The following is a 12,409-nucleotide window of genomic DNA, read 5'->3' as shown; positions in this document are numbered from 1 at the left end:
AATGCACGGTTTGAATGCAGAGAGATACAGATTCAGACATCCATGCATGATATATCTCCACACATACTTGTTCCATCCACTGAAAGGGACACAGTACCAATAGCAATGGGTACTTAACAGGAATAGAAGATGAGCCTAGAACTTGTGCTCAAAAACATAGGTGGGGGGTGGTACTTCAAACTTACAGGATCTTCCCTAGGCTGACTGGACTGGAGGGTGGGGCTTTGGGCCAATGCTGCTGTTGGCCACTCCTGTGAACTCTGAGAAGGGATCTCCTCTGATCCCTTTCTCAAGCAGGGCTGCTATACAACTGTGGCTGTTAGGGTAGTCCTGCCTTTAATAAGAGACCTCAGTCCTGTAGATCTGGCCAGACTACTGGCCTCTGATATCCGAACACCTACAACATCTCCAGGTGTCTGGTGACCCTGGCCTGCCCTCAACAAGAACTGTCACATCCATACCGTCTCCTATTGATTTCCCATCCAGATTTGTAGGCAAGTTCTTTGCCTGAATGACCACAAATAGCCTTTAGTTGATTCTCAATGGGATTCTTATTCTTGTTAGAAACCTTGTAGATGCCCAGTATTTACTCTCCACATTTCTGTCAGCCTTCCGGCCTTCCAGGCTCCTTCTGAAACCACTCATCCGCCTCCACCTAGAGAGATCAAAAACTTCTCTCATCTTCAGGCTTTTCCAAATTCCTCCCACAAACAAGATCCATGCCAAGTTTTCCATCCAGAAAATTCCTCCTTGTGGGCTCTCTGTTTCCATTCTCCTGATTCTCCTGCAGGGTTGAAAGCTGAGCCAGCCTCCCTCCCACTGCACAGCTACCAGCTTAGTCCCGTGTCTGTTGGGGTGCCCCAGAAGTAAATTCGCCTTACTGTTTTTAACGGGGCCACTGGGTGAGTTGTTCTTTAGTAATGTAAAATATTCATGAAAATAAACAGGGACAAGAGAAAGCTCTGAGACCACAAGAGTTCTAAGACAGGACTGCACTGTGAAGAATAACCGGTGTAGCTAGACTGGCCCCTTCCTGTCTCTGCTTACTGGGTACCAGGAGATAAGCAGTTACCCTCCGCCATGGCCTTCATGGTGTTTGCCTTGCTGTTGGCCTAAAAGCAACGGGCAGCCCACCATGGGCTGAGACCTCCAAGTCTGTGAGTCAAAGTGTTCCCCCTCTCCTAAGTTGTGCGTGGATGTGATGCCTGACTTGTACCCAGTTTTCAAAGGATGGTCTAAGAGACCAGGTAAAGTGTGATGGGGCTGGCGTCCCTGCAGGTAGGCCTAAGTGATACGTGAAACTGAGCATTAACTGACATGAGATGGGAGACCCTCTATGTGTGAGAAAGACACTGACGATGCAGGGTTTCTGTGGGGAAAGCTACAAGCCAAGAATGGAGCCAACTTAAGAATGAGGGTGCGGGAACTGCAAACAGGAGAGCGCAGCAGTGGAGCCGTGAGGTGGAACCATAAGGGTTCTTTGTAAAGTCGGCTGGGTGGTGTTTTGCTGGGGCAAACACGTGAAAGCGGACTCATGTGTGAAAGGCTCAGGTGGACTCTGAAGGAACATTTAGCTGAAGCAGATATAGGAGAGAGGATGTTCTGCTAAAGCAAGCGTGTGAAAGGACATGTGATGAAGGATTCTTTGCTAACAACACACGTGTATTGGTCCACCTAACATTACTTAGTTGAGCTGCGTTTGTGGGGACTCCACAGAGAGAAACGCACCCAAACACTTGTGGTGGTGTGCTGCAGTTTCCTGCTGCTCCTGCTGACTCGGGCTGATTGGCAGAGTGATGTCAGCTGAATCAGATGCACCTGCTGAGGCAAGGCACGTGGAGGACACGTGGTGTTTGGAGGGTATAAACGGGACTCCACAGAGTGACGGGGACAGAGCTTGGCTTGCCGGAACAGCTGGTTGTACACCGCTTGTGGGCCTCACATCTTTGGTGATTGCTTCCCTGAGAGAGGCACAACCTAGAACTTCTGGTGTTCCTGTCGGTCCCTTCTGCTGACTCATGCCAAGGCTGAGGCCTGGCTGTCTCTGCTAGGCCATGTCACCACTGTCGGCTAACCCGACTACCGAACTGGACTGCTGGTGTATCTGAAGTGTTTGCGAATGGATCGAGCTGCCACTGCTGATCTGTGAACTGAACTTTAGACTTCCAGACAACACAGATGGAGTTGCTCCAAAGAACCTTTCTAAACAGGCCCACTTCCCCTGTATCCTTTCTTTCCCACTACCTCTGGTGGGTGGCAGGATAACAGGTAATTTAAGCATTTAAGAACGTCATTAAAAATAAGACTTGGAGGGCAGTGGTGGCGCATGCCTTTATTCCCAGCACTTGGAAGGCAGAGGCAGGCAGATTTCTGATTTCGAGGCCAGCCTGGTCTATAGAGTGAGTTCCAGGATAGCCAGGGCTACACAGAGAAACCCTGACTTGAAAAACCAAAACAAAAAAACAAAAAAACACTTAAGAAATCTTCTTGTTACAGAGCTGTCCAAAGCTGTCCAAGCCTTTTCAAGTGCCTAGGTGTGACATGCCCTACAAAGTTATTATTTCTCAACTAGCTCTCATTCCTGCTTTGATCCCAAGTCTTTTAAGAGCTTCTTGAAACTTCAACCTGATGCTAACACATCTGTCTAAGATATTTCAGGGATGTGATTGGCCACAAGATGAAAACCATTATTCTGAGCATGTCCGGGTGATGGCTGGGCCTTGGTTTTCCCTTCTCCCTGACCCATCCAGCCGCCCCGGGCTTCTTGCAGGCTCCACCGTATCTTCTCCCAGCCTCCAAAGAGTTTCCACTTCTATGTAGACTGGCTTCTACATACTCTCCTCTACACAGCCGTCATCTCACTGTGAAGTCGCCCCTGACCCCTCGCTAGCTGCTCGGAGCAAAGTCCGCCTCCCTTCCAGTCAGGACCACAGCTGTAATAAATCACTGCTTTTGACAGTCGCTGATGAGCTCATGTCTCTCCAGGCACAAACTTCTGTGCATTCCAGATAGGAACTTTAGCGGCTTCTAGTCTTCGGGTATTCCCAATGCTGGGTATACAGCTCAAGCTCAATTATTTAGTTGAGTGAGAACTCCTGAAGTCTGTACAAAACAGGAATGACTTGTTTTATGAAAATTCCATAGAACTCACTCATCTGTGCCTGGGGCCTGTTCTAGATGCTCTCTACCTGGAAGTCAGCTCAGACCCTGCTTTCCCCATACATGACCCACAGCTCCCCAGAGGCAGTCATCATGCAGCATGTGCTGACCTTTTTATTATTATACATACATGAAGGTTTTGCCTGCATGCACAGCTGTGTACCGTGTGTGTCTGACGCCTTCGGAAGCCAGAAGTGTGCACCAGATCCCATGGAACTCGAGTTACAGTTGTGAGCTGCCACGTAGGTGCTGAGAATAGAAGGCTCATTTTGAAGAGTAGCAGTGTAGTAACCTTAACCTCTAGGTCATCTCTCCAGCCCCAATGTGATGTGGTCCTAAGCTGGGCAGTGGTGGCACACCTTTAATCCCAGTGCTTGGGAGGCAGAGGCAGGCGGATTTCTGAGTTCGAGGTCAGCCTGGTCTACAGAGTGAGTTCCAGGACAGCCAGGGCTACACAGAGAAACCCTGTCTTGAAGAAGAAGAAGAAAAAAAAAAAAGAACGAAAGAAAGAAAAGACAATAAAGACAATGTGATGTGGTCCTATTTGTCACCTTCAATCTATCTTTCTATATCCTTTTTAAAATTATTTTTCTCTAATTTCTTCGTAATCAAATTTAAAAAACACAAAATCAGGTTTTCCCTCTTTGGATTAATTTTACTTTTCTTTTGTCTTAAGCTGAAACTTCAATCTGCTTACTTTCTTATTTTCTAGTAAATATACTTGTGGATTTGTTTCTCTTGAATACTGTCTCTGCTTTACCCTGAAGGGGAGGATGTATAATGTTAGTCATTTGTAAGCCAGAAAACAATTATAGTCATTCATTTATTCAGAGGCAGAAAATAGTTTTTTGAGACCAGGTCTAACCTAGAACTCACTGTGTGTCTTGGTCTCAAACTCAAGAGATCCTTTTGGCTTTGCCTGTTGAGTGCTAAAAGTGTGCCCTACTTCACAGGTAGAGTCTCTGAATCTCTTTATTCCAAGAAATATACAGAAGTTATATAAATATACACAAAGTCCCTATATAGGTTGCATTACTGTAGTCTCAAATTCTCATTCATAGAATTGTTCAGGCTTTGTTTTTGAGAATAGGTCTCATAGCTGAAGAGAACCTTGAGCCCCCAATGCAGCCTCCACTCCCGAGAGCTGCAATCACAAGCAGATGTTACCATACCTGGGCTCTCCTCTCTCCATTTTAGGAGACAGGTCTGTCTTTTGAGACACTGTGCAGCCCAGGCTAGCCTTGAACTCACAGCAATTCTCCTGCCTCTGCCTCTAAATGGCTAAAAAATCTGGCTAGGATTTAATTTTCTAAAACTTGAGGATTTTTAAAATCTGAACACAGGGCTAATTTTGCTAAGTGTTTATGTGGTGGAGACAATCTATATTTTATTAGACACAAATTTCTGCTCATGTTTATTGGTTCATTTGTCAGAAAGTTTAAATCCTCTGGACCAGCAGTTCTCAACTGTAGACAGTTTGGGCACCCAAGGGACATACATCTAGCAATATCCAGAGACATTTCTGATTCATGAAGCATGTGAGGTCCTGACAGAGAGATCTGGCTCATGTCCTTCCTGACACTCTCCTTTGAGAACTACTTGGTCACTGGGCTGCTGGGAGTCTCAGGAGATGGAGTGGTCTGTCTGTCTGTCTGTCTACTGACCGACTGACTGCCTTCCTGCCTGTTTGTCTGCCTGTATATGTATGCTAGTTTGCTATAATCAGTTTGGGTAAAGATAATATGAGATATACAAAGTTTAACACCTATACTGATACTGAGTGACACACAGACAGGTCCCCAGTACTTTTCTCTTCCATCAAGTACTGACACAGGAGTTGTCTTCCCTGGCAGTTGCTCCTGGTAGGCTGTCCCCACCCCTTGCTTCCCATCTACCCGTCAGTCTCAGCTGACAGCAGCTCATCTGGCTCGATGTCATCTTTCTGCTTGACCTGGAGCTTCATCAGATAAGAGATTAAGTTCCTTCAAACTCATTGTGATTCCTGATATTTTGGGCTTATGTCCCCTGGTTTTATTTCTCAATCTCCTTTGTTAAAAAGTTTTTCTGGGGGGCTGGAGAGATGGCTCAGCGGTTAACAGTACTGACTGCTCTCCCAGAGGTCCTGAGTTCAAATCCCAGCAACCACATGGTGGCTCACAACCATCTGTAATGAGATCTGATGCCCTCTTCTGGGGTGTCTAAAGACAGCTACAGTGTACTCATATATAATAAATCTTTTTAAAAAAAGTTTTTCTGGCTGGGCTTGGTGAAACATGGCTTTAATCCCAACATTCAGGAGACAGAGGCAGGCAGATCTCTGTGGGTTTGAGGCCAGCTGGTCTACAAAGCAAGTCCAGGACAGCCAGGGCTCTATTACACAGAGGAAACGTATCTTATAAAAAAACAAACACTTTTTTTCTGTTGGTCATCCGGTATGTGTAAGTTCCCCTGTCCTTGCCTACCTTCAGTTATCAACTGGTTATTTTCATACTACACTAACTAAAGTCAATAGCTCTATCCCAGTTGGTTTCAATAGCAATCCTGCATTATCAGTTACACAGAACATGCTTGGAAGACAGGCGTGCAGGTGCATCCCCAGCTACCCAAGAAGCTAATTCGGGATGATCCCTTGGGTCTAGTTTAAGGCAAACCTGGGTAACATGGAAGTACATGGTGCTCAAGAGGATGGACTCTGTTTCTCAGAATCTACACAGCAGTTCACAATCACGTGTAACTCCACTTCCAGAGGATCCAGTGCTATCTTCTGACCTCCATAGGCCCCAGGCACATATGTGGTACACATACATACATACATACACACAGGCAAAAACACTCAAACACATATCTTTTTTAAAATATCCACTAAAATGTACAAGAGAACACAGTTTTCAAAAAAGGTTGAATCAGGCTGGTCTCTACCACAGGCTGGTGGGGTGTGTGTGTGTGTGTGTGTGTCTGTCTGTCTGTCTGTCTCTTACTACCCCTTAGCTACAGAGCCATACAAATATAGGCTCCACCTGAATGGACAAACACAGAGTCACAAAATAATCCCTAGCTCTAGGGCCACAGCTAACCAAAGAGACTCTGTCTTCACTAGGTTTCTCTGTGTAGCCCTAGCAGTTCTAGAATACTCAACTTTTCACCCATCTAAAATATTTATCAACTCAGGGATATTTATCAAGTCACTGGATAGGCCCTAGCAGCCTGTGGTCCTTTAGGACAGATTCTCCAGTGCTACCTGCTATCAAAGTTAGCCTAAACAACTCCAATCTAGAAGAGCTGGATATTGCAGGCAAGCTCAGTTCTAGTGTCTGCAGAAAGCAAAATCAGCACTGAGAGAGACAGACATGACAGCAGGAGGCAGCTAAAGATAGCACTGGAGAGTGCTGGACTGTCTGACATTTTTCTTCTATTACTAATCCTCCTTACGAATTGATGGTCCTTGTCTAAACTGAACCTGCGCTTTTCTAAACACTGGCGAAGGTCTGTCTTCAAAAGGACACCTTCTCCAGTAGCTTTTTAGGGAATTAGTCACCCAGCATAAAGTCAAGAGAGTTTTGTTGTGTAAGAAATCCCAAGTGGGGCTGGAGAGATGGCTCGGTGGCTAAGAGCTCACTGGTTGCTCTTCCAGAGGTCCTGAGTTCAATTCCCAGCAATCACACGGTGGCTCACAACCATCTGTAAAGGGATCTGATGCTCTCTTCTGAATTTAATTTGGTGTGTCTGAAGACAGTGACAGTATATTCACATATTTAAAATAAATCTTTTTTTAAAAAGGAAGTCTTTTTTGGGGCTCATAACTCACACAAAGCTCTGGTTTTCACCCCCCACCCCCCCACCCCCACCCCACCCCCCGGCACAGCAATGGCCAGTCAATAAGTAACTCATCTGAAGGAAAACATCTGCCAAGAAATGACTTTAGTTTTCAAACAAAGCTTGAGAATGTGCCATTTAAACCTTAATATCCAACTAAAATCAGATATTAAATCTTATTAAAACCTATGCCAGGCACAGTGGCATACTTGCAACCCCCCACTCAGACAGCTGGGCCACATGGGAGGCTCAACAGAAGAATGGTTTGAGGCAAGCGTGGGCTACACAGCAAATGAAAGCAAAAATGTACAGAATCTAACTAAAGACATAGCACAACTCGTCTAACAGACACTGTGTTAGCCTTGGGGGACGAGTGCCAGCATGTATCTGACTGACAGCAGGACTATATGCAGGTCAGCCATCTTCCACGCTTTTTGTCTGCTGCTGCATTTGCCAGGCAAGCTGGCCCAGGGCATCTCAAGTCTCTTTGCCTTCCATCTCATGGTAGTGCTGGGATTTACAGATGTGCTCCCACATCAGGCTCTATGTGGGATCCTGGGGACCTGAGCTTGGGGTCCCACACTTGTGCAGCAAGCACTTACCTGTTATCTCCTTGGCCCTAACAAAAAACATTTTATGGGTTTTAGAATTTAATTTGAGCTAAGTTAGATGGCCTATCAAAGCTATTAAATTTATTTATCAAAGCTTTAAGACTATGATTATCACCGGTATCAATACAAACTGCCACACAAAACTTGCATAATGTCCTTGTTATTAGAGCAGTGAAACTGTCCTGTGAGACACAGAGGACAATGGTATTGTGTGTTTACCATGTACAAACCAGGCTCAATCCCTACCACAAGGAAAGCGAAGGAAGAAAGAGAAGAAAAGGGACCTTAACTCTCCCAAGCTAAGCACGCTGTCCCTAGGACAAACTTTCTCCCTTGGGCACTGCCAGTGCTGCTCAGGGACATCGACAGAGCAGTGTAGAAAGAGGCCCCAGCAGGCCCTTCTCCCAACATCTGCTGCCTTTCCACACCAGATTTCCTGTCAACCCAGCCAGTACCACATTGAGTGGATCAGAAGAAAGCCAGCTTTCAGATGGAAAACACAAAGTCAAAAGTTAAATGCTCAAAGGCCCTGATATATCAGGCATAACCATAAAATACTAAAAAAAGACTGTGACACTTAACATTTTTAAATTAAGTTTATTTCTTTATTATATGTGTGTACAATGCCACAGCTAGTATGGAAGTTAAAGGGAAGCTTGTAGAAATCACTTCTCTTCTTACACCATGTGGGATCTGGGACTGAAGTCAGGGTGTCAGGCTTGGTGGCAAACTACCTTCTTTACCTGCTGAGCCATCTCTCTGGCCCAACTTTAAATTTTTAAAATAAGAAACATTTATGTTAACATGCATAAAATTATATGATATTGCCAGATACAGAAGTACTTTTAACAATTTATATATAAAATATATGCACATAAACTAGATTCAAAAACGGGCAACGATCTTAAAAGAAATTTCGCCAAAGAAAACACACAAATGTCAAATAAACCCATGCAAAGTGCTCAACATCAGTAATCACTAGAAAATGCAATTATACAATAAAATGTCATCTCACACAAGGGCAGCAACTTAAAAACAAGCACACAGAGACTGATGCTCTAAGTGTAGCTCAGTAGTAGCGCCTGTCTGTTTACAGAGCTCTGGTCTTCTGCCACGAAACAACCAAGCACCCAAATGCCAGGATGTGGAGAATCTGGAACCCCTGAGTGTAGCCTTGCTATTGTGGAAAAACAGGACAATGGATCTTTAACCAACATGACATGGCAATCTGTCTCCTCCCGAGACTGTACCCAAGGCCCTGAAAGCAGAGCCCAGATACTGGCACTCATGTTCATGGCCGACAGAACCAACATTTCAGCAATGGTGGATGAACAAAATGCAGGGCATACAGAGGATGGAACTTTATTAGGCTTAAAAACAGGGAAATGTGGACACAAGCTAAAATACAGATGCAGTTTTGCTAAGTGAAATGAGAATCACAAAAAGGTAAGTTATTCCATGTAAATGGGATATCTAAAATTGGCACTTCAGACATACAGAAAGTAAACTGTGGTTGCTGGGAAGAAAAAGAAGGGGCATTTGATGTTTAAAAAGGCAGCTCCCAGTGTAGCGGTCGTGTGCAGATAGTGGTATATAGAAGAGAGAGCTCAGAAGTCTCATGTCCATGGCTAACAAAAGGAAAGAAGGCAAAAGTGAGGAGGACTGAGAGAACAGGGAGGTGGAGCTGGGTGATGGCCAAACAACATGGTGACTACAGAAGGAGCCCACTGGACTCCTGTCATCTTAGCCCTCTGAGCACATGTATAGTCACCAGAAGGCTTCCCTCTATCAGAAGGTGGGCCCAATAACTTATACAGGCCTTTAAGTGACAGGATCACCATACATACACAGAGCAGGGACAACCCATGCTAATCAGCTTACCTCAAGAGGGAAGAAGGGCCTTGTGACTTTACCCATCAGGATGACCACACTCTTACCATTTCAGAGAAAGGCCCAAGATGATATAATCATCTGGCGTAGGGATGTTTGGAATCACATCAGGGCTTTGTAAAGCAAGAGCTCTATTGGTGAACTACATCCCCTACCTGTGATTATCAAGATTCTGCAGATGCTCCCCCCCCCCCACCTCCCTGAAAATACTTGGAATAAGAAGCTACTCCATCCTTTTCCCATGATGCTGTCCCAAGAACCACAGAGAACATCAGAGAAAACAGTTCTCAAGCACAGGTCAGCCACCACACTGACTGCCTTCTGGGGGAAATTTCCAGAAACAATAGCTGAACAGCAGGGGCTGTAGCAGGCAAGGTACCTCAGTAATGTAACACTTAGCTGCCTTTGAGGCCAGGCTGGTGTCTGCTTTGCACCATCCAGTCTAGACTTTGTTCATTCTACCAATCAACCTTTTCTACACACAACATACTTTCACTGTAGACAAGATGGAAACAGAACAGTTTCAGCGCAGCTAACTGTAAGACAGCCTAGCCCACCAACTGCTGTGGCTAACCTCTTACCCTCAACCACTGTTAGACCATACCACAACAGCAGGACATCAAGTTCTCCTGACTGTTGCATGACTTGAATTCTTTGTCACCTCTGCCAACAAAAAGCCAGGTCAGGAAGAGGGCCCTGAACATCCATCCACGCACATTCCTACCAAAGACAACTAAATGCACATGGGTTTTTAACCAGGACAGAAACTGACAAAAACAAAATATCTAAGGTAGCTTCAATGGGGGAAGGCAATCAGATCAGGAGATGAGCAGGGCCAGTGTGAGGTTATGTCCACAAAGCATTTAGGTTGTCACAGAAACCTCACCACACTCCCAAAGGATTTGGAGGGCTCTGCTCAGCCCAGTGAGATAATCCCGGGCTCTGATGAGACTTTCACTTGACACTTTGGCCCGATACTTTTTTTAAAAGACAGGGTTCTCTATGTAGCCATAGAGAACTCGCTCTATAGACCAGACTAAAGAGATCACCTGCCTCTGTCTCCTGAGTGCTGGCAGTCGGGGCGTGCCACCACTGCCCGGCTTGACTGGTACTCTTTTTGACCATGGGAAAGTTTCAGCTTCTGGATTCACAGTTTGAACCTTGGCAAATCTCTTTTCTTCTCAACCGTTCTGGTTTTAACAATGCCGGGCCAAAGTGAAGCTGTAACTGAATGTTACTACTCCTGCAGTGACTTTGTTTCCACAACTCACAATTAGGATTTCCTAAGGTTAGGATACAAGGCCACAGAAACGTTACTAAATGTAAACTGGAGACAGAACAACCTGCTGTCCCCTGAATGGGAGACCACTGTGGGGAAAGAGCTCTCTTTCCCGCCATGCTTCCCTCTATTCTAAAGCACAGGAGACTCTCTTAAGGAGCATCAACTCCTGGTGCCCCGGTGCCAAAGTTCCGCAAGGAAGAACCACAGTGGTGGATCTAAGACTCAACGTGCTACTGCCAACGGGATGCCCGGCATGCACAGGCCACAGGCTGGGAGAGTTTGCGGACCCTTGCCTGCCTCACCTGGACACCGAATGAGCAACAAAAAGCGTGCTAGCCACGCGTTCCCGCCTCAGTCAAATCTTTCCCTGGAGCGCTTAGAGAAAGCTCGTTTTTCTAGTGCCAGGACAGGGGGCCTGCTTAGGGGTGTGCTCTTCCATCCTTTAGTGGAAAGCACCCAGATCTTTAAAAACAAAACAAACAAAACAAAAACAACAAAAAGAAAGGCACTTCTGGAAGAAGCTTCCCTGTCTGGCCGACACCCACGTCTCAGCTATCCAGAATCCCTGATGTGTGCTCAAACTTGGCCCCCACGGTCCCCGCTCCCGGGTGGCCCGGCGGGACCGACCGCGCAGGCCGAGGCCTCCGGAGCCTGGAGCCGCTAAGTCGAAGTCGCCGGGCTCGGTGCTCCTAGCTGCACCGCTTTCCTACACCGGTATGCACCGAGCGGGCACGGAGGGCCAAGCGCTCCGAGAAGCTCTCCCCGACGGGCGGTGGACACGCGGGACATGCTGTCACCATCCGCGGATTCCCGCGGGAAGCCACGCACCGGCTCGGGCCGCCCCTCTGGGCTGCCGACCCCGCCGCCATCTTCCTGCCGCGCCGCCCCCCGGCCCTCTGCCCGCCGCCGCGCGCCCCCGCCGGCCCGCGCGCCCCCGCAGCCCGCGAGCCGCGCTCCGTGAGCGACGGTTAGGCGCGCGACCCGAGCGGGCCCAGCGCGGAGGCCCTGCCGCCTTCGAGAAATTTCCGCGCCCCTGAACCCACACAGGAAAACAAGCCGGGCGCGCCCCCGCGCCGCGGCCGCAGCGCCCCCTCCCCCATCGGCGCACCCCTCCCCCGCCCCCGCCCCCGCCCCGGGCGCGGGTCAAGTGCGGCCCCGGGCACCGCCCGCCCGACCGCCCGCCCGGCCCGCGGCGGAAGAGGCAGCGGCGGAGGCGGCGGCAGCGGCGGCCTCGGCCGGTGTGATTGATAGGGACGGCGGCGGCGAGAGCGGCGGCGGCGGCGGCGGCGGCGGAGCGGTTGAGTGACAGCTTACCTGGGTGCCAATCTTCATCACACTGACAAGCGGCTGCAGCAATCGGGACCCGCAGTGCCGCGCCCGCGTCCAACCGTCACGCCGACGCCGGGCCACGCGACACAGCCTCGCTCAATGGGAGGAGGGCGACGCCGACGCGCGCCGCATCAATATTCACCGCGGGGGCGGGGCCTACAGACCCAGGGCCCCGCCCCCGCCCAGCGCGACGGCGGGCAGGGGGCGGGGCGGGCGGGGCGGGGCGAGGCAGGGGGCGGGGAGGGCCCAAGAGGGGCGGGGCAGAGGCCGGTCCCGCCCCGCGGCGCGCACTCAGGCTGGCCCCACCCAGCGGCCCAGCCCCGGC

The 12,409-nt window shown here is 48.4% G+C and overlaps 1 protein-coding gene across 7 annotated transcripts in view; it reads right to left on the bottom strand.

The window, feature by feature from the left end:
• The window catches only part of Pknox1 (PBX/knotted 1 homeobox 1), a 41,728-nt gene extending 29,522 nt beyond the window's left edge, over window positions 1–12,206 (bottom strand). For 4 of the 7 annotated variants that reach the window (XM_052163653.1, XM_052163652.1, XM_052163650.1 and 1 more), the window contains exon 1: window positions 12,070–12,205. The gene's annotated coding sequence lies outside the window, so the exon portion shown is untranslated. Of the gene's footprint in view, window positions 1–3,289; window positions 3,409–12,069 lie in introns of those variants that run through there. The other 3 variants (XM_052163654.1, XM_052163647.1, XM_052163649.1) reach the window with 3 other exon arrangements.
• Between the last annotated feature and the right edge of the window lie 203 nt (window positions 12,207–12,409).

Source organism: Apodemus sylvaticus, chromosome 19, assembly GCF_947179515.1.
Source record: "Apodemus sylvaticus chromosome 19, mApoSyl1.1, whole genome shotgun sequence".
Taxonomy (NCBI): domain Eukaryota; kingdom Metazoa; phylum Chordata; class Mammalia; order Rodentia; family Muridae; genus Apodemus; species Apodemus sylvaticus.
Note: the sequence above shows the minus strand (reverse complement) of the source record. Positions and strands in the feature narration are given on the sequence as shown.